The 26,624-nt window shown below is 39.5% G+C and overlaps 1 long non-coding RNA gene across 1 annotated transcript; it reads left to right on the forward strand.

Annotated features, from left to right (window-relative positions):
• Window positions 1-234: 234 nt before the first annotated feature.
• Window positions 235-18,718, forward strand: LOC115030383 (uncharacterized). Its single transcript, XR_003835973.1, has 3 exons — window positions 235-397; window positions 2,076-2,225; window positions 17,800-18,718. It is a non-coding gene; the product is annotated as an uncharacterized LOC115030383 (long non-coding RNA).
• Window positions 18,719-26,624: the final 7,906 nt, after the last annotated feature.

Consider the following 26,624-nt stretch of genomic DNA (forward strand, 5'->3'; position numbering starts at 1 on the left):
AAAATAGTGGTTGTAGTCACAGGATAGTTAATGGTTCCAAAGAGAAAACTTCAACCAACAGTTTAAATATTTAATTTTCATGGTTTTTCTTCCTTTTTCCCCTATTTGCTGGCTTGTTAAATTTTGTGAGTTAACACTTAATAAGAATAGATTAATAAATAACTGTGAAGTAATACAAAGCAGAAAAGTCCACTGTTTCTGTCTTTGAACACTAACCTCTGGCTTCCTCCCAGAGTCTTTCAAAAGTGTCACCAATTTAAAGGATGAGCTGATAAACATCACAACGAATGGATGCTTCTCACAGAAAGTCCAAATGTCAGCCTGACCCTCACGGAATGCCAACAGCAGAGATTACATTCCTACCTATGCATTGTGTCAGAGCCCATTGGTGTCCTAGGTGAGTACTGCCCCACAAGGAATTGATAATCCAATAGGAGCGAAGGAGGAAAAGCCAGCTAACAGCCAGGATGAATAGCAGACCATATGCTGGGCTGTGTAAGACACAGGACTATTGCCCTGTCCACACTCTTTTGATTTGTTTGGCAAGCCTTTCTCCTAAGCTTTCGGAACTTGAATGTCATTTTAATTGGTTTTCTCTTCTTCTTGACATCAAGCAAAGTTCAAGAGCCTAATAAAATGTCAGTGAGTCTGATGAGAAGTAGAGTGGAAGATGGAACAGTCAGTGACAGTGACTTTGTTAAAAGCAACAGGATTGCTTAAAATATTACCTCATACCTAGGAATGCTGTTTAAGCTAATTAGTATGTAAGGATAGCAAATTTCTCAAGCTGCTATTATCTCATCCTCTAGGTGACTATTTAGAAAGTAACTAATCCAAGCATCAGCTTACAAGGGTAGAAGGGACTGTACATTGCTTTAGGAAAACAATGTATACTTTTTTTCAATCTATATTTTGATAAATATTAAATACCAATGAGTATGTAAAATTTAATTCCTGGAAATTACCTCAGCATGTATACATTTCCATAAGCATCAATAATCTAAAATTGTTTATACTGGTGATCCTCAATCAAGTCTCAATTGTATCTCATTTAATTATTAAATCATAAACTCACCCACAGTCTTTATATTCTGTTTTTTCCCATGACCATTCAGCGTCCATAATAAACAGTGCCTTTATGCAAAGTGCTAGCTAATTGCATAAATCTGTACAAACTTGAACTAGAATATAGCAAACTTGTCTTCCTAAGACTAGGATACAATTCCATTTCTCCTAGGAAGAAAAATCATAATAAACATACCCAAAGAAGAAAGAATATGTGTATAGTAATTAGTCATAGTAATTAGCTGTGATCAGCTTGACCACTAACAGTGACGTGGACATTCCCCCATAAACTTAAATGATAATCTGTATAGAAGCTTCTCAAATCACCATATCCCTGTTATTAGGACCTTTGAGTTTAGGGCCCCACACAAGAGGCATCTCTTTGACCTTTCTCCTGAGCTAGTCCTAACTCTCAGATCCTTGTCAGAAGGTTGAATTTAACATAGAACATATTTAACATAGAGGTGTTTGAGGCATCTCTTTTTGTTGATAGCATGGACTTTGGATATCATCTAATCATGATAGTTCCCAGTTTAATTAGATGGAGAGCCACCTGCTGAAGTGGGATGGGTTACATTTCAAAAGAAAAATGTAAAAAAGGAAAGACAAAGAAATTTATATTTCTATTTCCTGTTCTATTTTTCCTACATTGTGTTACCTGTAAAAACAGTCTTTCATGTCTCTGGTCTTCTAATTCTTCCTTCATGTGACCTTTCTGCTTTCCCCTCTTTTTAATACATAATACTTTATGCTAGATAAATGTCTGCTAAGATACTGAGCATAATCTTACGATAATATCTCTATCTACTATTGTCTTCTGTGAGGGCCCTATGACAACACTGTATACATGTTCTATGTACGTTAATTTATAATCTTTTCTACCAGGAAGAGTTACTGTGAGCCCAGGTTTCTCAAAACAAACAAACAAACAAACAAACAAACAAAATAAAACCAAAATAACAAAAAACCAACCTGACTGTCCCAGCTCACAATGCTGCTGTTTGTTCAAGGCAGTGTGTACTGAACTCAAGCGGCTCTGAGTACTGCTCTGAAGGAAGATGATGGTGTGGAAACAGGAGGAAGAAATGATCCCGTTGAATTACTTTACTCCAGAGATCTAACAAATTCCAATCCAAGGCTATCAGAGAAAGAAACACTAGGTAAATTGCTCATAAGCTAATCAATTGGTTAGTTAATGATGGGAATTCGATGATTTGGATCCTGTGCTAATTCCATTAAAGCCAAGGTCAGAATGTATATAGAACCCACAGAGCCACAGTCTGCTATCTGGAAGTTCTCAGTGCCCAGCTTAAAATCCTGGAGAATGAGGTTTACAAGACCCTAGTCTCCAAAGTGCTGCTGGTGTCATTGAGGGACAGTACTCACTGAAGTGCTAACAGCAAGTAAACACCGACATGCTCAATGCCAACCAGACAGCATTTTAGGAAGATGAGATGCAGGTCAGTTTCTAAATTAAAATGTTCAATTTCAGTTTTTAAAATTCTTTAGTACAATATGTAGTAAATATTCTACCTGATGCCATCACAGAGCCAGGAAGTCTGGTGTTTCCCACATCATACAACTAGAAGAAATTATTACAAAGAATTTTAGTTTTACATTATCCTCTCTTCTTTTCTCTTCTTTTCTCTTCTTTTCTCTTCTTTTCTCTTCTTTTCTCTTCTTTTCTCTTCTTTTCTCTTCTTTTCTCTTCTCTTCTCTTCTCTTCTCTTCTCTTCTCTTCTCTTCTCTTCTCTTCTCTTCTCTTCTCTTCTTGCCTCTCTTTTATTTCTCTGCTATCCCTTTTCTCTTCTCCTCTTCCCGTCAGTCCTGTTTCTACCCTTACCTTTTGTATCTTCTCTCACTCTTCCTGTCTCTGTCTCTCTGTCTGTCTCTATCTGTCTCTGTCTGTCTGTCTGTCTCTCTCTCTCTCTCTCTCTTTCTATCTCTCTCTCCTTTTCCTCGTCTCTCTCCCCAGCCTCCCACCCTTGCCATAAAAAAAATACAAGGATAACAATGTAAATGTAAGGGACTTGTTTTTATTCTCTGGGTTGGTAATTCTTTCCTGCATCTCTTCCCAGAATTGGCATGGGTTGCATAATAGTTTCATTAACAGTGCCCTTATTAGATTTTAGGGGTGCCCCACCCAAAATGTGTAACTAGAGTCTGTGTATCTAAACCAATCTACACAAAGAACTCTGAAAATTATGAAATTTTTAATGCAATTAATCAATATTTGAAAATGGCAAGTCATTTATTAGGGCACAATTAAACTATGATGCAAGAACATAATTTGTAAATTAGGAACAACATGGGTTGATTCATTACTTTAAAACTTAAATTGTGTTGTTTATCTGCTTTCCACAACACTGGCATTTTGTAAACTTGGCACTGGGATTTAAACAATTTCACATCCTCTTTCTATATATGTCCATTATGTGACTCACAGTTCTATTAATAAATATAACTGCTTTCATGTCTGCTAAACAACTTCCTCTTCTTCATGTCATAGAGTAGACATATATTAAACTATGGCCCCATTATCCATTAGTGTAGTTGATTTTATTAATTGCATTTAAGTCCAGCAGCTAGCCTTTGTTTGGTGAATGAAGCTCCATCCATACAGATTCTCTTGTATTATATTATTCTTTGATACTTTTTATTTAGCTATAAACTACACACCTCAAGCCACAAAGGGCTGGGATATTTCAGTTTGTAAATCCCAGAGTCTGGAAGACAGTCTGACAGAGAGTCCAAGAAAAGACAAAGGCTAAAGGCAATGAACAGAAACTTCAAAGAGGATATAAAATTTTTCAACAGAAATGGGAAACTCTATGAACTTAACATCATCAGGGAAGCACAATGGCAATGCTCACTCACCCATGTGATGTGGAAACTCACAAACTAGGGTGTCTGTCTTCTCCTGGAACAAGCACAAATCAGAAAATACTTTGACCATCATTCATTGCACCTATGAAGTGGAACTTCGAAACATTATCCTATGACCTATATTCCAGGTGTATGTCTTGCTAAAATGGAGGAAGATGGTTACTGAAAGACACGTACAGCAGTGTTCATATCAACAGTTGGCAAAACCCCCCAAACTGAGAACCATTGGAACATTTGTGGGTAGGAGAAGGGACAATGTAGTTTATGCATATAATGACATACTATTCAGTACAGAAAATAAATCAACTCTAACCAAGCACAGCATGGATAATCTTACCACCAATTCTAAACTTATAACATGCCTCTGATCATAGAAACTAATCTACTCTGTTAAAAGTCACCATGCTATGGATAGGAACATAAAGATTTTGAAGGCAGTACAACACTGCATCAATCAAGTTCTGTAAAAGCAGTGAGTTACGACTTGAGCCTATAATCTTGTCAGGCATGGGTTGTCAACCAGACATACAATATTAAGACATGGGTTCCTTCCAATGGAGCAGGTCTCAGATATACTCAGATACTGGTTACTCCAAAAACAGTTAAGCCACTATTTTATGGGTGGGCACATCTTGGCCAGCAAGTGTTTTTTGTTTTTGCCTGTCAGCTTGTTTATTTGTGAGGTTATCAACTGGGTAAAACCATTTATGCCTTTTTTTCCCTAATAAACCACATAACACTTTCCAGTGCTTTAAAAGTTCCACACCTTGGTGGAAATGTCCAGCTCAGCTCCAACTCTCTGTATTGCTTCCACGGTGTGTGTTGTGTTGGGCAAGACTGTCTTCTCCTCTACTGCCACTGTGACAAACTCCTGTGGCAGTATCCCACACTTGGAACTGGGAGTTTTGTTTAGTAACATTCTATTTGGGGAAGCAGTACTACCTAGTCATGTAGGGTAAATCCCTTCCAATCGCTCATATTTTTTATTTAGGTTTTAAGTATGTCTCTCCATATTTTTTCATATACAGTTATTTTTTATTAATCATTCTGCACCTTACTCCTTCTTCTTCTCAACCCCCTTTCCCAAGCCCTTCTGCCCGCAGCATCTTCCCCCCTTTTCTTTTGTCTATGTTCTCTTATCCCCCTCTAAAGCAACTTTCTGCATGTCCTTCTAGTGCCCTGACTTTCATGGGTACTCCCTTGTGGGTCAAGTTGGTTACATGCCTTGGGAAACTCTGGGGTCCCAATGCCTGGATTCTGGTTGCAGAAGGATAGTCTAATGGATGTGTTACTGACACACATATCTGGAGGAAGGCATAATAACACAAGATGGAAGATATGTTTGGGCGTCTGGGACTCTGAGAGTCTGTCACTTGAATGCCATTGTGTGTAAAGATTTTTTTTTTTTTGTCTTTTGATTTTGTTTTTGTTTTGTTTTGTTTTGTAACTTTGTTTTCTGTTTTGTTTTGTTTGTTCCCTAACTATGTTGAGGCCATTCCAGTGAATCTGATCTGACATGTAGCACCCAGAAGAGAGGGGGAAGGAATGAATCTTTTCTTCTGTATTCTCTCTCCCTCCCCATATTCAACAGAAGAAAGTCATTTTACCTAAAGACCTTCAGGGCAAGTGTCAGACCATCCTCCCCAGTGGCTGGATGCCTCCCCTCTAGGGCTTTTCATCTTCATCAACATTTTCCCTTACCTCTGATCCCTTAGTGCGTGGACACTGTGGTCCTGTTAAGCATTCTGAATGAGGAAACTAAGGAATGGATTTTCTTCATGCTCACAGCATTTCTCTTTCACTCTGACAACTGTCCTTCATTCTGCTTTTTTTTCTCACTAGCCAAAGAGTCCAGGTGGATGAGTGAAACTGATAGTGAAAAGACTGTAATGTAAGCTTGTGATTGTAGTCTAAAAGAAGACATATGTAAACAGTGGACTTGCATTTAACATGATCAAAAGATAATTTACCACTCACATATTTCTATAACAAAGGTCAGGTTTGAATTTCTTGTCATCACCAATGAATCACAGAAACTACCTTTGACCAATAAATATTCCCCAGTGGCCTAATAGATGAGATACTGTGGTTAGTGATTCCATACCTATCATTAAAGGCTTGGGAACTGCAGAACTCAGGTGTGCATCCTGTTCCAGTTCAAGAAGGTTCCTAAAGTCTATGACACTATACATTCTAACAACACAGATACATTTTCCTTGTGGTGAGGCCAACTGCTCAATGAGATACGGCACTGTTGACAAAAAAGAACATAGAACAATGGGCTGTGGACATTGAAAAGGGAAACATAAGTACTTCTTCCCTTCAGTGTTCTACTCTTTATCAGAAAGTCAAATACTACATATGGGACCATGATTCTGCAATACATATTTTAGTCAAATCGTTTATGTAGATAGGGTTCTTGAGTAAATATTTTCCTGGGGTCCTGGGGTTTCTAGAATAGCCGTAACTACCAATGTATGATCTCTTCAGGGCACATACTACAGTTTACTGACATGGTTCATCTGCCTGCCCCCCAACTCTATGCAACAGATTCTGAATGTCCAAAGGCAAAAGCAATTCTGCTTCTTCAGTACCAACGCAATGTCTAGGGCATAAGGAGGGCTGAACACAAGGCTCATGTTTCCCTGAAAAATGAGTATGTCTGAAGTTTTTTAGAAATGATAGATGTTGATCCTCAGCCACTTGGATTAAGCCACTATTCTTATATCACCTGACCCCCTTGCAAAGGGCAGGTTTGCCAGCCAGGGTACACTTTGACCCTTATCCAGACATGGGCCACCACCAAGTACGGTTAAGTGGAGAAGATAGTCATGTCCTCTTGTTGACATTACAAACACGTCCATTCACCTAAAGCCAACAATCTGTACAATGAAGTCCCAGACATTACAAAGGAAAAGACAGACCGTGACCCAGGAAGAAAGAAGAGATGAAAAGGACACTCCACAGTTTGTCAACATGTGAATAATGGCCCCTTCGTTTCTGACAGAACAAAGTACTTCCAAGGACTCTTGTCAGAAGTAAAATGGCTGGCTCAGGTAAGGTACACAAGAAGTTCATTGACTCTTTGTGTTGGAAATGGCCCCCTGGCTTCCCTGTGCATTGTCAGAAGAAAGGATTTTAACACTTCCTCTTCTATAAAATCCACTCTATTCAATGCATCAGACTCTAAACAGGCAAAAATTCCAACAGGAAGCCCACAGTCACACTGAGAAGCAAGAAGAATGAGTTACTCAGGCAACTGAAGAAGAGGAAATATATGGGAGCTTGTTGGCCTTTTGTCCTTGGTGACTGTCCATATGTTTATTTTTTCTGAGTTGATGTTCATGGCAAATTTGATTTAGCGATTTTATGTACTCTTACCCACTAAAGTGATACATATTTTAAATCAACTGTCAGTAACCTTCAAAGAGTGAAGCACATAAATGGAAAGGATTTAATGAAATGCTACAATATGTATATTGCTGCCCCAAAACAATGCCATTTCACAAGGCTTTTTTTCCCCCTTTCTTTGGAATACAGAATAAGGAATTACCTTCAATAATCACTTTATGTGTTTACCCGTTAAGTGCTTCTGACCGAGAAGATATAAAACAAGACTTGGCACCAGGAAAGGGGTCTCCCCTGCTGACTTTTAAATAAACATTTTATGTTTTAAAAAGCCAAGATAGAAATGTGCCTGAGAATAGAAACTGCCCTCATTTTGATTGATGCAGAAAGGCTTCCTGAATTCACTATAGGGTCAACTGGGATAAAACACACACCCATCCGCTCTCTGCTCTCTTCTTTGCAGAATAATTGCCTGTAGCAAAGTTATTCTGACTGAATTCCAGGGAGTCTGTTAACCTCACCACGCCACCTTACACCACCTTGGGTCCAAAGGAGCTCAAGCAAAGATTCAGTCCATCCTTAGTGTGCCAAGCTTAACTGTGTACCCACCCCCACATCCCACATGCTCTTTCCAATTGCAACCAGAACCCTGCCTCTTGGTGTTTACAGATCAAATTAATATCTTGTTCATAAAGATATTTTTAGTCTTAAATACAAAATTTGGAAACAACTCCAGTTTGACTGGAGAATTACTCACTTATTTTTGAAAGCCATGTACAAAAAACTCAGTTCACTCGGGGGAATCCAGGAAGAGAGAATAAGAGGAAAGAGAAAACAGGGTGAACAGAACATGGTAGGCATACCAGGCTACATGGAACAAGACTCTGCAGCAGGAAGGAGGTCACTTGAAGTTGAAGGTACAAAGACTCACATATCAGAAAACCAAATAATAACATAAGAACTAAGAAAGCAGCTGGTAAATCAGTAGTAGAGGTAATATGAACACAATAAGTCACTGTTTAGTCTATACCATCATTCACTGAACTCACAAACTGATGCTAGCTGTATTTTGAGTATATGATGTTAAATGCTAGGCTAAAAAGAAAAAGAGTAATTCTTCAGAAGACAGTGGGAAACATCTAGAGATGTTAAATAAGATTACTGAAGGTGAGGTGAGGTTGGAAGGATAGCTGCTATGGGTGGAAAGGTCTGGAATCACTTGGCTATTTTGATAAATAAAAAGGAATAACCCTTAGGTTTCAGAATAAGATATGGTAGACTTTGATAATAAAAGAGCATTTGTGGCAGTGTGGAGAATCCATTAGACAAATTAGAGCTAAAAACATCAATTAAGAAGCCATGACTAATAGGAGAGAAATGTTTTTTTTAACTTTTCCCTCTCAGTGATAACAGATAATACCAAAGTCCCAAGGATTATTGCTGACAGCTATTTAAGTCACAATGCTATTTTGGGACTACATTCCAATCTGTATGAAAAGTGATCATTTTGAACCTCAGTAAGCTTCCTGTGATTTATTCTAGACCATAATAACCCAATAGATAATAACTAATAGTTGTCTTCTTTATACAGTGGTGAGTATCCCTACCTGTCTAGAGAGAGACCAGGGTTCAATTACCTGAAGGGGAAACATGACAATAACTAATAATGACAAATTGAGTGGTTTTTATTACTATAATTGTTTTTAAAATCAGAAGGAATCTGACCTCCCCACAAATCATTTTCATTTGATATTTTCATCTGTGATAAGCTCACCATAAAAACATTAGCTTACCTGTTTCTAAGGCTGTTGGATCTGGACTGAGTCACAGCATTCCAGGGTACCCAGCTACAATTACGATTTCCCGGTGACTATGACAATCACATAAACCAGTTCCTCTAGCCAGTCTTCTCTCATCTATTCATCTATCTATCTATTATTTATCTGCCTATTATCTACATGTCTCCTATTGACCCTATCTCTTTGGAGGCCCTTAACTTAATATCATAGGAACACTAAAATAGCCATTTTGTTTAATGTTCAGAGGACCTTCTGAACTCTACATGTTTCCACTGGTGTCCCTCTTCCCATCGCTAGATTTGCTCAATCCAAGGAACCAGTTAACCCATACATTCTTGGGTGTGTATAAAGCTGAGTTTATTTGCAAATCCCCTCCCCTTTCTGGGAGGTAAAGAAGAGGAAATGAAAAGATTATTTTCTGCTTGGAAGGTCATGTAAGAAGAACTTACTGGTTTCACACAGAGGTACCCCATTCATAATCACCACACCTAACAATGAGCTGGCTGTTCCAGGCTGCTTTAAATTCAGATGAGGAGATTGACTCGCATCTCCAAAGCATTCCTCAGCCCCAGTCTCCTTTAAAAAAAATTGTTTTCAAAGCCTTTCCTTATGTTTCTCTAGCAAGCAGGTATGCAAAACAAACAATGTGAATCATCCTCATACAGGATACATGCTCAGTGCAGAGAATTGTATCAATAAAGCTACAGAATTAATTATGAATAGTTCTAACACAAGATGCACAAGTAGTGATTATACTATGCTACCCCACAAGGTTTCAAAGTCACACACATCATGAGAATTGGACTCTCAATCCCCGGGTGCTTTCCAACTTAAAATACAAGCACTTCACAAGAGTCCACACCCTACCCTTGTGTCATATGTATCTATCTACTATGTCATCTCTGACTACTCACGCAAGACACAGCATAATAAATGGGAGAAATTTGATGAAAATTGAGCATAATTGATACACAATTTCTTAATGAGTTTAAATGAAGAGAAAACTTCCTGATCAATCTCTTCTTTTGAAATAGGCAGTAAGAGAATTATATCTCTAATACATTCCAAATGAGGCATGTTATTACAGCTGGATTCTTGCAAGAGGCCACTTCGTATGTACCCATGCAGAGCTGAAAGAGCAAGGAGTCTCTAGCTTCCTAAGAAGTGCATGGAGGTCACATGTCTTCTTGTTTGTTACACAAGTTCTGGATTGTTTAACTTTCAGTGTCCTCTACAATTAATAGGTGATATCTTGGAACAATGCATTTTATGGTTATGTTCTGTGGTAACTTAAAGGGGATAAAATGACTGAGATATCTAGAAAACAGAAATCATAACTGCAGGTTTAACTTTTTGTGTCCTGGAACATACAAGCATGGTCATAAAACCCAATATCATGTCAAAGCCCTTACCTGGCAACAAATAACTCCCCGGATCTTTCTCCTTGTTATTTGTTTATTTATCTGTTTGTTATTTATTTCGTGCTTTCTTTGGTTTCCTCTTGCTTTGTTTATTTTCTCTCACTCATTTACCCTCATTGTGTACCTATATTCAGAGGTTGTCTACCAGAGAATTCTCAAGCACTATATCCATCCATGTGGCCATCAGCAAATTGGAAATACTTTGATCTTCTTCACCTCACTTAATTTATTCACTTTTTTTTGCAACCTATCCATTTAAACAACACCTAAGATGTGACTGATAATCAGGTAAGTACAATTACTCTAACGACCCAACACACCTTCCGATGGCTGGGTAAAAGGTGAAGTCCAGGTTCTAGACACATTAGTGAATAAAGAAGATAGGCATTAATTGAATAAAAAAGGAAGTGGGGGGGAGAGATGGGAATCACATGTGGGAGGCTGAATTTGAACTTAGCTGTATAAGACTAGATCATCTGAGTCACATTGTGGTGGTGAACACCTTTGGTTCCAGCACTTGGAAGGTAGAGGTAGGCAGATTTCTATAAGTTTTAGGCCATGCTGATCTGCAGAATAAGTTCCAGGACTGCCAAGGCTTCCCTATCTCGGGTGGGGGAGGGGGTGAGTTGGTCCTATGGATGGATGTGTGGTGAAGGATGCCCAAAGGGAATGACTAGTACAAAAGGCCAGAGGCTGGGGCAGTCTTGATGTGTGGGAGAAACATGTACAAACTCTATGGGGCAAGGCCTAATAAACAATGGAACCATGATAATACTTGACATGATAATACTTTATGGGAATTCTATGTATATCTGATGCAACAATATTAGAGGGCCTCAATAAAGAAAGTCTTGGAAGTAATCATATCACTGTTAATAGTGAAGTTTTTAGAGCTTATGATACAAATAAAATAGTCACAAAAGGCTGCATTTTGAATTAATGCATTTATATGAAAGGTCTTGGTATGAACATAACCAAATAAATTCCATATATATGTTCATATATACACATATACAGGATCTGTGTATATATAATTTATAAATATTCATTCATGTATATATTGTATATATGTTTATATATATGTGTGTATATATAAACATATATATATGTGTATATATATATATATATATATAGAGAGAGAGAGAGAGAGAGAGAAGGATTTATTAGAATGGTTTACAAGCTGTAGTCTGGCTAGTACAACACTAGTTGTCTCTTAATGGAAAGGTCAAGAATCCAGTAGTTATTCAGTTCATGAGGTTAGATGTCTCAGATGGTCTTCAGTTGAAATTCCAAAGAAGTAGATTCTAACACCAATGTAAGTATGCCTCTGCAATAGGATGATGGGAGGGTGGGCCATCAGACAAAAAGCAAAAGCTTCTTCATTTCATTTACTTTTATGAAGGCTACCACCAGAAAGCATGACCTAGATTTAGGGTGAGTATTCTAACCTTAAATGATCAGTTAAGAAAATTCCTGACAGGTGTGCTGCCTAGCTGCTTGGATTTTAGTTGATGCCAGATGTAGTCAGGTTGACAACCAAGATTAACCATCCCAAGTTCACTCCTTGTCAACTGGACATACAATCACATCCCCTTATGCCATGCTTAATTTCCAAATGAAAACCATTTTAACCAGGACACGATTCCACCTGATATGATATGACTATCCCACACACAGCTGAAAACACATTACATATTTTAAAATAGTTGGCAGCTGTCCTTGAGGAATGCTTAGACTTTTAATATCTCATAAGATGTTGTAACCACTGATATTATCTCATATGTTACATGATAAAGAAATAGAGAAAAAACAGAAGTATCTACTTAGTATATTTTGCATATGTACAAATAGGACTAAACCCTTGTGTCCATTGCAACCCTCATGTCTGCAACTGATCCTGTGGCTTTGACTGAAATTCATGATTAAGTTCTACTAGCCCTTCTGTTTGTCCTTCACCCACACCAAGTACCCAAGGTCCTGGTAATTTTTCTAGAGACATGGTCCATACTTTCACTCCTGAAGGGTCTAGGCATTTTGTCATCTATCTACATTGGGTTGTTGGAGTTTCCCATGTTGAAACATGATAGCATCAACAGATGCCCTAAAACAACTCCTGCACTCCAGAGATAGTCTTCCTTGCCTCCAGTGGGAAGAAGAAATCTAATCTCCCGTTAGTGATCTGGATCAACCATCTCTCAAAACACTGTTATTTCTTTCTTAGCCTGATGGCTTAAGGACATCAGAAGCCCAAACTGGTCAGGGGAAAGTCTGAGCTTCCAATTCAATGGAATGCTTGTTGTGGCTCCTGGCAGGAGTGTTCTCCTATTAGGAACCAAATTTCTAAGCCAGAAGAACTTAAGTCTGGGAATCAAGAAACAAAATTTTCCTAGCAGATCACTAGGGATGATGGCAAGTGGAACCATTCATACTTCCATCTCTTGGTTCCTGGACCTTTAAATCCTGGCTATGGCAGAAACCATATACCGGGTGCTGATTCAAAGCATTGATTGCCATGAAAAGAATTGTTCATGCCCTCCAGACCAGGCAAGTGGGCTACTGCTGAGGCAAACCTGGCCATGTTGATTTTCATAGAAATATGGACGATTTTAAGAGTTTGGACTAGAAAAGTCATTGAACATTGTAAACAGAGTTTAATGGGCCATCCTTGTAGGATCTGGAAGACAGTAGAACAGAAAACAATATAGACTATGAATATCAGCTCAATATAGGTCTCAGAAGGGAACAACATTAGCAATGGGCTGGAGACTGGTCTTATGATACTTTTGCAAAATTTGTGGCTTCTTCATACTTCCGTCTTAAGGATTTACCTGAGGCTAACTTGAAAAGTGAAGGACTGGTTTCTTTGGTATGGGAAGTTTCAAAACAGCCCAGTGTTGATTCTTCCATGCATGGTTGTTAGTACCAACTTTTGTGCAGGTCTACATGAAAGAGAACAATTGGGACAAAATAGAGACAAGATCTACAGTTTGAAGAGAAAAAAGGGCACCAGGAAATTTGATGTTTAAGCCACTGTCTGTGCTGAAAGAGATAAGAAAATTAAGGGAAAGTCTGGTCTGAAATAAAAAGGAGTGGTGCCCTCAGGGAAAGACCCCACCCAGCTAAGCCCGTGAAAATAAAAAGCCTAAGGAACTACTCTGCTTCTAAAAAGAAACAATTCAAAGCTGCTGCAGATGCTATTCAGTACCAGGCGTCACTCCAAGTTATGGCAGTGTCATCCACAAGGTACTGATATTAGAATCAGGAAGGAATGAAGAACCAGCCCAATGGAGAAGTGTATCTGCCTGCTAGCCAGACTTCTTGCTGCCCTAGCTGAAGCACAACAGATATTTTGCCTTCCTTTGCTGTCTCTACCCTTCTGGTTTTGCTGCCTGACAAGGAAGGCAGAATGCCTGTTGTGTTTTAGCTAGGGCAGCAAGAGATCGGGCAAGCAGGCAGGTACACTTCTCTGTTGGGCTCTTCCACTCCCTATGTGCACGTACTGGTTTGCATTCTATAGCATGGTATTCACTCTAGCTTCTAGTCTACCACAATACTTTAAAGATGCCTCTGTATTAGCATTCTAGGGATATCCTAACAAAGTAACCCAACAGCAGAAATTTCTTAACAGGTCTGGAAAGTAGAGGTTTGAGATGAAAGTGTCAGGAGGGTTGATAGCTTATGAGACCTGTCTCCCTCTTTTGTGCATAGTCAACTCCCCACATCCTTCCATAATCTCATAGCTCTGTGTCTGACTCATAGTCCTCTTCTCATAAGAACGTCCATTATATTATATCTGGGCCCACCCTGATGACCTAACTTAATTGCCTCTTTAAAAGCTCTATCTCTAAATATAGTAGTCTTTGCTTAACTGTGGCTTTATTACAGTTTCATGTGCACTCAGGTAACCACAGTCCAAAAGTATTAAGTAACGAATTTCAGAAATTAAACAGAGAATCGAATGGCATATAACTTTTATTAAAATGTATTGTTATAAATGTCTACCTTATTATCATTAATCTCTTGCCACATCTGATTCATAAATTAAATTGTCATACTGTCCTAGTTAGTTAGGGTTACTGCTGCTGTGATGAAACACCATGACCAAAACCAACTTGGGGAGGAAAGGGTTTATTTGGCTTACATTTCCACATGGTAGTTCATCAATGAAGAAAGTTGGGAAAAGAACTCAAGCTGGGCTAGAACCTGGAGCGAAGATGATAGTACAGAGACAATGGAGGGGTGCTGCTTACTAGCTTGCTCCTCATGGTTTGCAAGGCTGCTTTCTTGTAGAACCACCAGTCCAGGGGTGGCACTACCAGCAATTACTAATTAAGAAAATACCCTACAGGGTTTCATACAACCCAATTTTATGGAGGCATTTTCTCAATTGAGGCTCACTCTACTGGCCAGCACACATAGGCATGTATATACAGAAAACAAAAACAAAAATGATGTGTATATGTGTGTGCGTGTGCACGCACACACACACACACACACACACACACACACACACACACAATAGTGGTATCAGCAATTTCAGGCATGTATTAAGCATTTTAGATACTAAAGACTAGGATTTCAGCATAAGCAGGAGTAGGTACTCAGTTCAGTCTATAATACCATCCAACTGTTTTCTGCTAATTCAGACTATGGCCACTTCATTTTGGTATCTGGTATTTCCATTTCCTTTTCCTTTTCTTTTCTTTTCTTTTTTTTTTTTTTTGGATATTTTCTTTTTTGTTTGTTTGTTTTAATTAATTATTTATTTTTTATTAGATATTTTCTTTATATACATTTCAAATGCTATCCTGAAAGTTCCCTATACCCTCCCTTCGCCCTGCTCCCCTACCGACCCACTCCTGCTTCTTGGCCCTGGCATTCCCCTGTATTGGGGCATGTAAAGTTTGCAATACCAAGGGGCCTCTATTCCCAGTGATGGCTGACTAGGTCATCTTCTGCAACATGTACAGCTAGAGATACAAGTTCTGGGGGTACTGGTTAGTTCATATTGTTGATCCCCCTATAGGGTTGCAAACCCCTTCAGCTCCTTGGGTGCTTTCTCTAGCTTCTCCATTGGGGGCCCTATGTTCCATCTTATAGATGACTGTGAACTAGTATTTCTAACCAGACTTCAGCTAGCAGTGATGAAAGGCATCCACCAACTTCATTTTAGCCACGAGTTTCACCACCATCTTTGTAGCAGTCCTAGAGTTTTCAAAGTAAAGAATGTAATATCTTGGAGTTCAAAATTCATAAATCTCTCCATATATATTCATTGTATTTTACTTTACTGTCCCTGAATCAGATACTAGGGAGATAAATAGACTTTGTGAGTTTCTTTTGTCTAGTTAGATATAATAGTCAGCAATGATTAAATGTCATCCTGTGCCTAAGCACACATCAGAGGAGTGTTTTTCATGATACAGGAATCAATTTTGGAGAGAAATATGAACAACTATGGTCATTTCCAAGATGAAACAAAACTAATGGCTGAATGAACCAAGATGTTCCCTTGGGAACAAACAAACAAACAAACAAAAGAAAAACCTCCTTAGAATCTCCTTTAATATGCAAATGTCATATGAAGTCAAATGCCCATGAAGTCTAGAGGAATCACAATGTTGTCTAACACTAACTAGGAACTCTTATTCGGTTTTACATGTGTCACAATTTAGTGTAAAACCTAAAGATAGAAATATATTCCTCACCCAGATATAGCTCTCTCTTGTGAGACTACGCCAGGGCCTAGCAAACACAGAAGTGGATGCTCACAGTCAGCTATTGGATGGATCACAGAGCCCCCAATGGAGGAGCTAGAGAAAGTACCCAAGGAGCTAAAGGGATCTGCAACCCTATAGGTGGAACAACGTTATCAACTAACCAATACCCCTGAGCTCTTGACTCTAGCTGCATATGTATCAAAAGATGGCCTAGTCGGCCATCACTGGAAAGAGAGGCCCATTGGACTTGCAAACTTTATATGCCTCAGTACAGGGGAATGCCAGGGCCAAAAAGTGGGAGTGGGTAGGTAGGGGAGTCGGGGGGAGGGTATGGGGGACTTTTGGGATAGCATTGGAAATGTAAATGAGGAAAATACTTAATAAAAATATTAAGAAAAAAGAAATATACTCCTCACCTAGCAGCCAGTGGAGGGAGGTCTGCAGCTACGATGGTAGCTTTGCTCCACAAGATCATTTCATTTTGTAATTCTATCCTTTGAAGGATGCTGTTGTTAGCCCACTACATATATTCACCTTTGATGATTACAACAAAATAAAGTAGGCCTATTATCCAATTATAGAGGCAAAACTAGGATACTGAAAGTTAAGTAAGTTGCCCAAGTGATAAAGTTAACTGCAAACATGGGCCTCCATGCTATTCCTCCTGCCAACTGGTGTTGTCTGCTTCCACTGAGCTGTACTCTCATGCGATGTATGGTTGTCTGTACTTTATAATTCACATTTTAATGTACCACTTTCAAGTATTTTAACAAAATAAGCTGTCATGTTCCTTAGGATAAGCTATATGCCTGGTTCCTCTCTGCTTCCCTCGTCCTCCACATGGTGCCCAGCATTCATTAATGGCAAACAAAGGTTTAAATGAATGGATTTATCCTTGCCCTGAATGCTTTTAATTTTACAATCCCATTGCAGCCTACTGCTCATTGTACCTTTCTTTTGAAACTGTCTTGTTTCTAATAGAAAAAATATTTAATTTTTTTCCATTATTTTCTATTATATTTGTTAGCTTGAACTTCTTTCCCACCCTCTATTGACAAAACACTACCCATATCTTGCAAAGACTAATAATTTTTTTAAAAGTCTTTCATTCCCTTTTCTGTGCATTTTTAAATTTTTGTGTACAAAAGTCAAGATTCCTGGGAGTTTTGCTGGTACATTTCTATTATTGTGTTTTAGTGAGAACTCTTTTATTTTATTTTTATAAAAAAATATGTATATTTAAGATCAGAATCAACACACAAATCCCTCTTTTCTGCATATATTATGAGTGTTTGGCAGACTATAACCCAATTGAAATTCTAACATGAATTCAATAGCTAGTGACCATTGTAAAGCCAGGGAAATAGTATTGTTCTATGTGGCAGGCTGTTAGAAAGGATCTAAGAGAGCTTTAACTAAGGGGCCAGGGACATTACTATGCATTTGTCTATTTAACCTTGATTCAGGCAATAAGAGCATTGTAAGCATTTCTATGGAAGCTCAACCACCCAACATAACGCCTAGTAAGAAAATAATAAAAATCCTCCTCCACCTCTACAGGCCTCTTAACACCTGCCACCAGTGAAGATTCCTGAGGTACCCAACTCCCAGCTCCCTCCTCACATGTGTATTGTTGCCTATAACAAGGTCCATGAACCATTCTAAAGATGCTGCCCACCCTTTAATAACCTGCATAACCCTAAATTGTGCACAGCTGAGCCAGCAGCAGCTAAGGAAACGGGTTCAAAGAATAGCCATTCACAGAACAGCCACAAGATGCAACGCAAGGACCAAAGGGCATCAGAAGAATGAAGACTCAGAGAGCGGGATGCTGGAGAGACCAGAGAAGCTCTTGAGAAAAGAGGAAACTTCAAGAAGGCACTTTTACACGGGACTGAGACAAGTGACCCTGCTTACCTACAGAGGAGGATGCCTCTCTTTAATTAGTGGTCTTCGCAGGAGAATGTTTGATGCAGAGGATGACAAAGCAAAGGCAGTATTTTGACGACCCTCTTCAGTATCCTGAAGACCTTGGTTCAGTCGACCAAAGAAACAACTTTGAAGAGCTCCAGCTGCCAAGAACTGAAACAATTTAACAAAGTGACTTGCTAGCTATCTGAATTTTACACTGAGCCAGTTCATGCATCTAGGACAAATTCTACTCTAACCTTTTTAATTCCATAGAAAAGTATATATCTGAGGAACATAACGTACTTGTTAAATGATAATAGTATCAGAATCACACTTCTGTTCTAATGCGTGTGAGCCACAGCAAAGCTTTGAAGTAAGTCAGGCATAAACTTAACTCCTATGACTTTACAAGTGTCTAACCAAGTTCAAAATAGTCCAGGTGCTAATAATAGTAACTTCTTTGAGGTTTTTTGCAGTGTGGCAAGTGCTTTGAGCAGAAGGTAAGTTTCATTTATGAAATAATTTCGAGGGCATTCCACAAAATGTCATAATGATTATATCTACTCATAAAAACACGTGTTTCTTATAAGAAATAACATGGACAAATTTAAGTATAATTAAAAACATGTCAGCCCACAAATATCCCAAAGGAAATTGATAAAAGTTTGCTACCTTTCTTTTCAGGAATGTCTTAAGTAATTTATTTATGCCTTGTCTGGGACCAGAAAGGATTTTATATAGTTTACAATGAAACACAACAATTGCAAAGAAAATAAGACCAATTGGAGACAAACAAGGAAAAAAGCTGTGCTGCAGTGAAAGTAAACATCAAATGAAACAATGTTAATTCCCCTGTCGCAGCCCATCCCCAACCTAGTGACTAGCAGCTTTGATACCATTGTCCAAGCACAGAATTTACTAAGAGGATCACAGAATAAGCGCTTTCATCCTTATATTCATCCTAATGTTGTCTTCAGAGGGGCATTGCAAAGGTGGCAGCAAAGAACTGCTATACGATACCAGCCTCTGGAAGATACAATCACGACTTTCAGAAAGCTGTTTCTAAGAGGATCCTTCAATGCAAAATGGCAGTGCCAAGGCCTCAGTTACTTCTGATCTATTCACACAAGAGCAAAGACTTACATTTTTTTAAAAAAATTAACCTATTATAGTAGGCATTTGAATTCTTCCTAGTTTTTTCACCATTTTGAATAATACTGGTGAGGCTGGAAAGCAAGCTCAGTGGTTAAGAACACATACTATACAGCTCTTCCAGCAGACCATGTTCGAATTCCAGCATCAACTTCCTATAATTTCAACTCCAGGGACTCTGATGTCCTCTTCTGACTTCTATAGGCACAGAATGTGTACAAACCATACACAAGCATACATATGCACATAATTTTAAAATATAATAAAGTATCAACTTAATATATTGTTTCCTCGGTTTTGTTACTTTTAAATTTTTCTGCCAAGGTTAAGAACAAGAAGGAGAGAAATGATAGATTGTATTCCTCTTGGGCAGAGCTCCTAAAAATTGGTGGTCTGATGGTTTTTGCTTTTTGGGGTTTTTTTTTCACTTATACCAATTTTTATTATAGGAAAGAAATATTAGATGGTTGGTATGATGTTGACTATCAGCCAAGTGTCCTCTTTGATTTTACAATAAGGCCATATGCTACTGCATCCAACATTTTGAACCATCTTTTTTTTTTTTTTATTAGGTATTTTCCTCGTTTACATTTTCAATGCTATCCCAAAAGTCCCCCATACCCACCTCCCCAACCCCCTACCCACCCACTCCCCCTTTTTGGCCCTGGGGTTCCCCTGTACTGGGGCATATAAAGTTTGCAAGTCCAATGGGCCTCTCTTTCCAGTGATGGCCGACTAGGCCATCTTTTGATACATATGCATCTAGAGTCAAGATCTCTGGGGTACTGGTTAGTTTATAATGTTGTTCCACCTATAGGGTTGCAGATCCCTTTAGCTCCTTGGGTACTTTCTCTAGCTCCTCCATTGGGGGCTCTGTGATCCATCCACTAGCTGACTGTGAGCATCCACTTCTGTGTTTGCTAGGCCCCAGCATAGTCTCACAAGAGACAGCTATATCTGGGTCCTTTCAGCAAAATCTTGCTAGTGTATGCAATGGTGTCAGCGTTTGGAAGCTGATTATGGGATGGATCCCTGCATATGGCAATCACTAGATGGTCCATCCTTTCGTCACAGCTCCAAATTTTGTCTCTTATGTGGCTATGGTCTGGGTCACTCAGAATTCAGCTGAGTGTAGGTATGAGGCTTTCAGAGTCCAGTTCTGAGCCTGCTTCATAACTGGTGTTAGAATTAGTCATTGTATGCATGAATGGTTCTATAAACATCTGCTTGCATAGGCATCGCTATGTGAGGATCTGTGCTCAACTTAAAGTGACAAAGATTCCTTTCTTGACCAAACCCTAGCTAAGTTCCTTGGGGCCTTAACCTTGGGCCTGAAATCTCCATCATTAGCACAAATGGTTTCATCCATCCTTTTCCACCCACATTAAATGACTTAAACAAACACTAACATAGTTTCTAAGGGCCCAAGGGCATCCCTAGCAGGAATCTAATTTCTCCTTAAAGTGTCTGCATGAAAAAACCCAAGGCTGCCAAAATAATATCTTCTTTGTTCTAAGGACACCTGACTGTGGGGGGTCATTCCACCTTCTTAATTCCATTTAGCTAAGAGGGTTTACAAATGTAAATGATTGTACACACACACACACACACAACTAAGCTGTCTATGTATGTTCCACAACTGAAGAACAACTTTCTCAAAGACATAAAGCTACTGCTTTCCAATGTGATCATGAAGGATGGTTTCTCTCTCCTGGTCCCTGCAAAAGGGTAACATCAGAAAACTGGTCCAGTCAAGTCAGGTAACTAACTGCCCACTAACAGAAGAAGCTGATGTCATTACATCTACACTGGCCAATGTTTTGTGATTCTTCTCCACCTCTATTCTACAGTCTACTCGTATCTGCCACCCCCTTACTTCCTTGATCTCCTCTCTGCTCCCACATACACAGATACAAATTGAAATTAAGTGCAGTTCACTCTAGACCTGTTTCCAAATTCAAAGTGTATTGATCAATTTTTTCATCACAACTATTGAGAGCCAATGGATGGGCAACATTTCAGGGGCGGGGATAGAAAGCCAGTGGTAAGAGTGGGTAAAGTTAAAACAGAGCAAGAAGTGTTAAATATGGTAATGTATGGGAGGGCAGGGCAGGGTAGACTGGAAGAAGCAATTAGCACTAATGACTTTTGAGAAAATCATCTAGAAATCTACTAGGCTTCCTCAATCTCTCTCTCTCTCTCTCTCTCTCTCTCTCTCTCTCTCTCTCTCTCTCTCTCTCTCTCCCTCTCTCTCCCTCTCTCTCTCACACACACACACAGAGAGAGAGAGAGAGAGAAAGAGAAATCTGTGTGCATGTGCGCATGTGTGTGCATGTGTAAATGAAGTTATCCCATAATGGAAAGAAAATGCCTCATTCAGAAACCATGAGCTTTCAAACAAAAATTTGAAGGCTAGACTTAGGTTTTCCCATTTCAACTTGTTGGCCAATGGAGTCCAGAAATTCCCCTCTAAATAATTACAGATGGTTGCGTCTGCTATAGGCTGCCCTCCAAAACCTGATGATCAGAACTTACTGCCGAAGACACGGAATACTTGAGTCATAGGATGTGGAGAAATCAAACTGATACCTGTGTTGAAGCTTCATTCCTACAAGCCAGTTGTCATGTTGCTACAAATTTCTTAGCACAGTAGTGGGAGAACAAAGTAATGCATGGTCTTACCCAGCTGTGCCAGCATGAGCTACAGTCACATCTGACCTGACAACATATACCCACTGCTGTAATAATGGTACACACATCATGGAAGTAACCAACCACTTTATACTTGAATTTAAGGGCTGCTCTACAAAATGCAACTCATTCCTGGTATCCTTAACTCAGATTAAAGACGGTGGCTGGCTAGATCATAGATGCTGGGGAAGAACCTAAGAGTATTATTCTGCTTAACAGGTAGAGTATTCAACTTTCCTGTAAGTCAGCGGTTCTCAACCTGTAAGCTGCAACTACATTGGAGGTTGAACAACCCTTTCACTGGAGTTGTTCATAGATATTTACATTAAAATTCCCAACATAACAAAATTATAGTTATAACGTAGCAACAGAAATAATTTTATGGTTGAGAGTTACCATAACATGACAGACTATATTAAGGGGTTGCAGCATTAGAAAAGTTGAGAACCAATTCTCTCTCATCTTTATAGATTAGTTTACCTCTTAACACTTGTCAAGAAGTTTCTTTTTGCAATAGATGGTAATGAATATAGACACCCTCAACTGGTAAACATGTAGAGAATAGGAAACTGTGAAGTTCTCAGCTCTATGTGGAACATCTATACCACAATCCATTCCCTCAAGACTCAGAGATAATGGAAGAATAGATAGAAGTTATAAGAGGCAAGATAGTAGACATCTCCAATGAATCATCCCTGGATTTGATGCACACATTAACTCATAGAGACCATGGCTGTGCTGACTGCATGCATGAGACCACACAAGATCAAACCAGGTAAAATCCACGCATGTATGGAATAGGAACTCAGGAAGTCCCACCAACCCCAGAAGAGCTACTGGCAACTGATGCCTGCTGGGAGGAGGCAGTTTCTTTAGGGATCTGGCCACTGGGAAGCTACCCATGTTTCACTAGATGGTCTTACACACATGCACACACTGTCAGAACCAAGTGGACTTAGTGGATTTAGAACAAGAGTGTATGAAGTTGAGAAGAAAAGGAAGTAGGGGGATGGATAAACTGGAGGGGAGGGAACGGGAGGTAGATTTGATCAGAACACATACCCAGTTGTTTTGTTTGTGTTTTCCACTGGTGCTAGGGATCCAAACCCAGATCCTCTTCTTTCCACAAAACAATCTCCCCAGCCCCGAGACAGACATTTGGTGTGTTGTTGGTTATGTGTTTTCTTTTTGTATATACCTGACTATTTAACCTCTCTTAATTGGGGCCAAAAAACATCTTGTTTATTCCAATTGACGCAAACATGATGACTGCCCTTTAAAGGGATTTTCATACTGGCCCATCATTTTCTGCATCTCCCTCCATTGTTTAATATTACTCAAAGGACAGTAATAATGGACATCAGTGGGCCCAACATTATGTGGCCCTAGAGTGATGTACCATGCACTTTACTTGAAAGTAAACAGTAATATAGTGAACTTGACAGCCCTCAAGATCCTCAAGATAAAGAAAATGAGGGTCAAGGAGGACATCCCCACAGATCAAAGAACCTGTAAACAGCCTTGTTTGGTTTAAATGATGGATAGACTTCGTAGTCTGTTCTTGCACCTACACATACCGATAGTCATGTAGATTTTTGACTTTCATAATTCACACCTCTGACAAGCACATATAGTTACAACACAAGTGAATGAGGTAGTGGTGGGGACAGCACTTGGAATAAATGTTGCAATTATTAAAGGAGAAGAGGGGAAAGAAGAGAACAGGCAAGCTGTGGCAAAGCACACTACAGAGCAAACTAGAGGCTTCTAAAGTCTCGGTTTTTCTTCAAAGAATCTGTATTTCTTCCCTCTAAAATGCTGGCTTTGGAAGGAAGGTGGCATACTGTGGGAAGACCAAGGAAATTAAACTTTCCTCATCTTATTGATTCCTATTTCTTTCATTCCATCTGTTTCCTTGGCATGATGTAGGGGTTGACGATCAACACGGAGTAAGCCGGCTCTGTCACTCAGAAGATCGGAGCTGACAAACGAGACACGGGCTTGGGAAGGCCTCCGATGAGGGAGAGACCCGTGCCAGATGACAGGACTCATGGAGACTTTGACAAAATGTTACAGACAATCAGGAAGCACAGGCTCCAGCTTCCATGGATAAGAAGCAGTTTCCTTCCTGGGTGCATGCGCATAGATTTGAATATTTCTGATCAAGTGCCTCTTTTTTTTATATATACACATAACAGGAAGTACATCACAGCAAAATATAAAATGAAAGGGGACAGAAGGAGAGTATAATGAAAAAAAATTCAAGTTGATAGCACGGAAAACTTGAGTATTTTGCGTCCATAGAATATACATAATATGATGGCATGAGGGAAGAACGTTGTAGAAGTTAAGATTGCAAATCTCATTTCAAGGATGCATTTACATAAGAGTTTCAAAACCCATTTGCTATAGGTTCACACTTTCTTAAAAATCCTGCTGCACCCAGTTGCTGGTCTATCATGAGGAGTATCATTTGTAATTTCCATAGGGTCATCGCTAGCCAAAGCTCTAAATAGCCATAGAAAACATGATACTTATATATGAAAGTCAAAAGCAGTGGCACAGGCAGTCTTGTGACTCTGATCTATTAAGAGATACAAATTCTCTGTCCTCAAGACAAGCTTCATGCAGAGAACGCATCTACTGCGGCAGAGAAAAGACCAAAAGGAAAAAAAAAAGAAAGAAAGAAAAAAAAAGGCAGTTCATCAAAGAACGTTCTCGTTGTTGGAAGCCAAGAGACCCATATATGGTGAAGCTGGGAAATGAATTCGATTGCCATTCCGTTGCCCCCAACACCAAAGGAAGCGACTATCAACAGTAAGAAGTATGACGTGATCGCTTCACGGGCTCTGGCCTGGACTTGAAAGCTCTGGTGAAAATAGACAAATGTCAAAACCTGCAGTTCCCTGAAAGCACGGGTTTGATTTATAAAATCCACATGTGAAAGAAAGCCTTGGTTATAAAACTCTCTCAAGTACTATTATGGGATGAATGAATGAGAGAGAGAGAGAGAGACCCATGAGGGATGAGTGAGGGTTGGGGAGGGGGCTGACATCTCAGAATGTGACCCTATTTGGAGACAGAGTCTTAATAAGAGGCAACGACATTAAAAGAGAATCATCAAGATGATATATGTAAATAACGTTACAGACAGGGAACTTCAGGACACACAGAGGAATGCATACATGGGAGAGTAACAGTGAAAAGATGCCAGGGGAACCTGACCACATCTGAGCCAAGGGAAGGTTGAATAGCTCCTTCCCACGGTCCTCAGAAGAAGCCAGCCCTGTCTGATTTCAAGAATGCCCCTGTGTCTGATTTCAACCTAAGGGTGAGGCGATAAGTCCTACTGCTCAATCTAGCCATTTTGTGGACCTATTTTATGACGAGTTCCTGCTAAATTAATGTGATTTTGTGTATCAGCTAGTGAGAACACGGCTTGGAAACCGGGAGAAGGTATAAGCGTTTTGAGGTAGATGACCCTAAAAGTGTGCTATTAGTGCCTTGAAGAGAAAACAGAATGTTAAAGGTCCTCAGGGTGGGGGATGGGGGTAGGGGTCTCAGGTAGTACTGAAGACACATAACTGGAGAAAATGTGGGTCGTTGTCCTAGAGTGAGAAAGGACTTCACTCACTGCATTCTATTGAATGGATAGGAAAATGTGTAAGGTCAATCTTGTGTGTTAAATAGTAGGTTTCTGGACAAATGTTGCTGCAACTTGGTTTGTCCTTGGTGCTTATAGTTCAAAAGCAAGAGGAAAGACAGAGATTAAAGAAAACAAAGAATCACAGCCTGAAGATTTTAAAAATAACATGTCAACCCACAGTGAGAACAAAAGCACACCAAGAGTGTGGCTCAATAATCCTTTATCAGAGATCCAGCATGCACCTTCGATCCAGCTGATTACCTCGGCAGAAACATCGGCCTGGAGGGAGGCAATGGTACTAAAATGAAGTAAGGCTTGGCTGCCAATGTGTGACTCTTCCCTGAAAGGGAAGCCTGAAGTCATTTGGAATCCCAACACTGGTGGAGCAGCGGGTCCTGGCTTCTCTGGTTTTTATGGTCTCCATTGCAGTGACCCAACTTCAAATGCTGTCATCAGTGATGTCTTTCCCTTCATCCATATTCAACTGGACATCGGCTCCTATTCTTGCTTCTACCTCCACAACTGCATGTGCTAATGGGGACTGGAAAATGGTGAAAAGCAATAGTTCATGCCTCTGTACTAAGAAGCCCGTGGGATTTCCATTTTACATTTTTGTAACAGTTCACTGAGATTAATATGCTACTCCTGTTGATTAATAGGTGCTTTTGGTGAGATGTATCTGCCCTGGGGTGACACTAATCCACAGTCAGTGTCACTGTTTGAGAGGTTAGGAACTTTTAGGAAGTGGAACCTTGCTGAAGAAAGTATAATAGTGGAGGCGGGCTTGGAGGGTTTATATCCTTGCCCTTCTTCCTGTTCACTCTCTCTGCCGCCAGTATATGAATGAAGATAGAACTAGAACTATATAGCTGTCCACACCAGCCACCATGCCATGTCTTCCTGAGTATTATGGACTCTGGCCCTTTGAAACTGAGTCAAAATAAATTCTTCCCTCCCTTGATTTCAGCCATAGCACTTAATCCAG

This window comes from Mus caroli, unplaced genomic scaffold (assembly GCF_978045245.1).
Source record: "Mus caroli unplaced genomic scaffold, Mus_caroli_1 scaffold_1, whole genome shotgun sequence".
Taxonomy (NCBI): domain Eukaryota; kingdom Metazoa; phylum Chordata; class Mammalia; order Rodentia; family Muridae; genus Mus; species Mus caroli.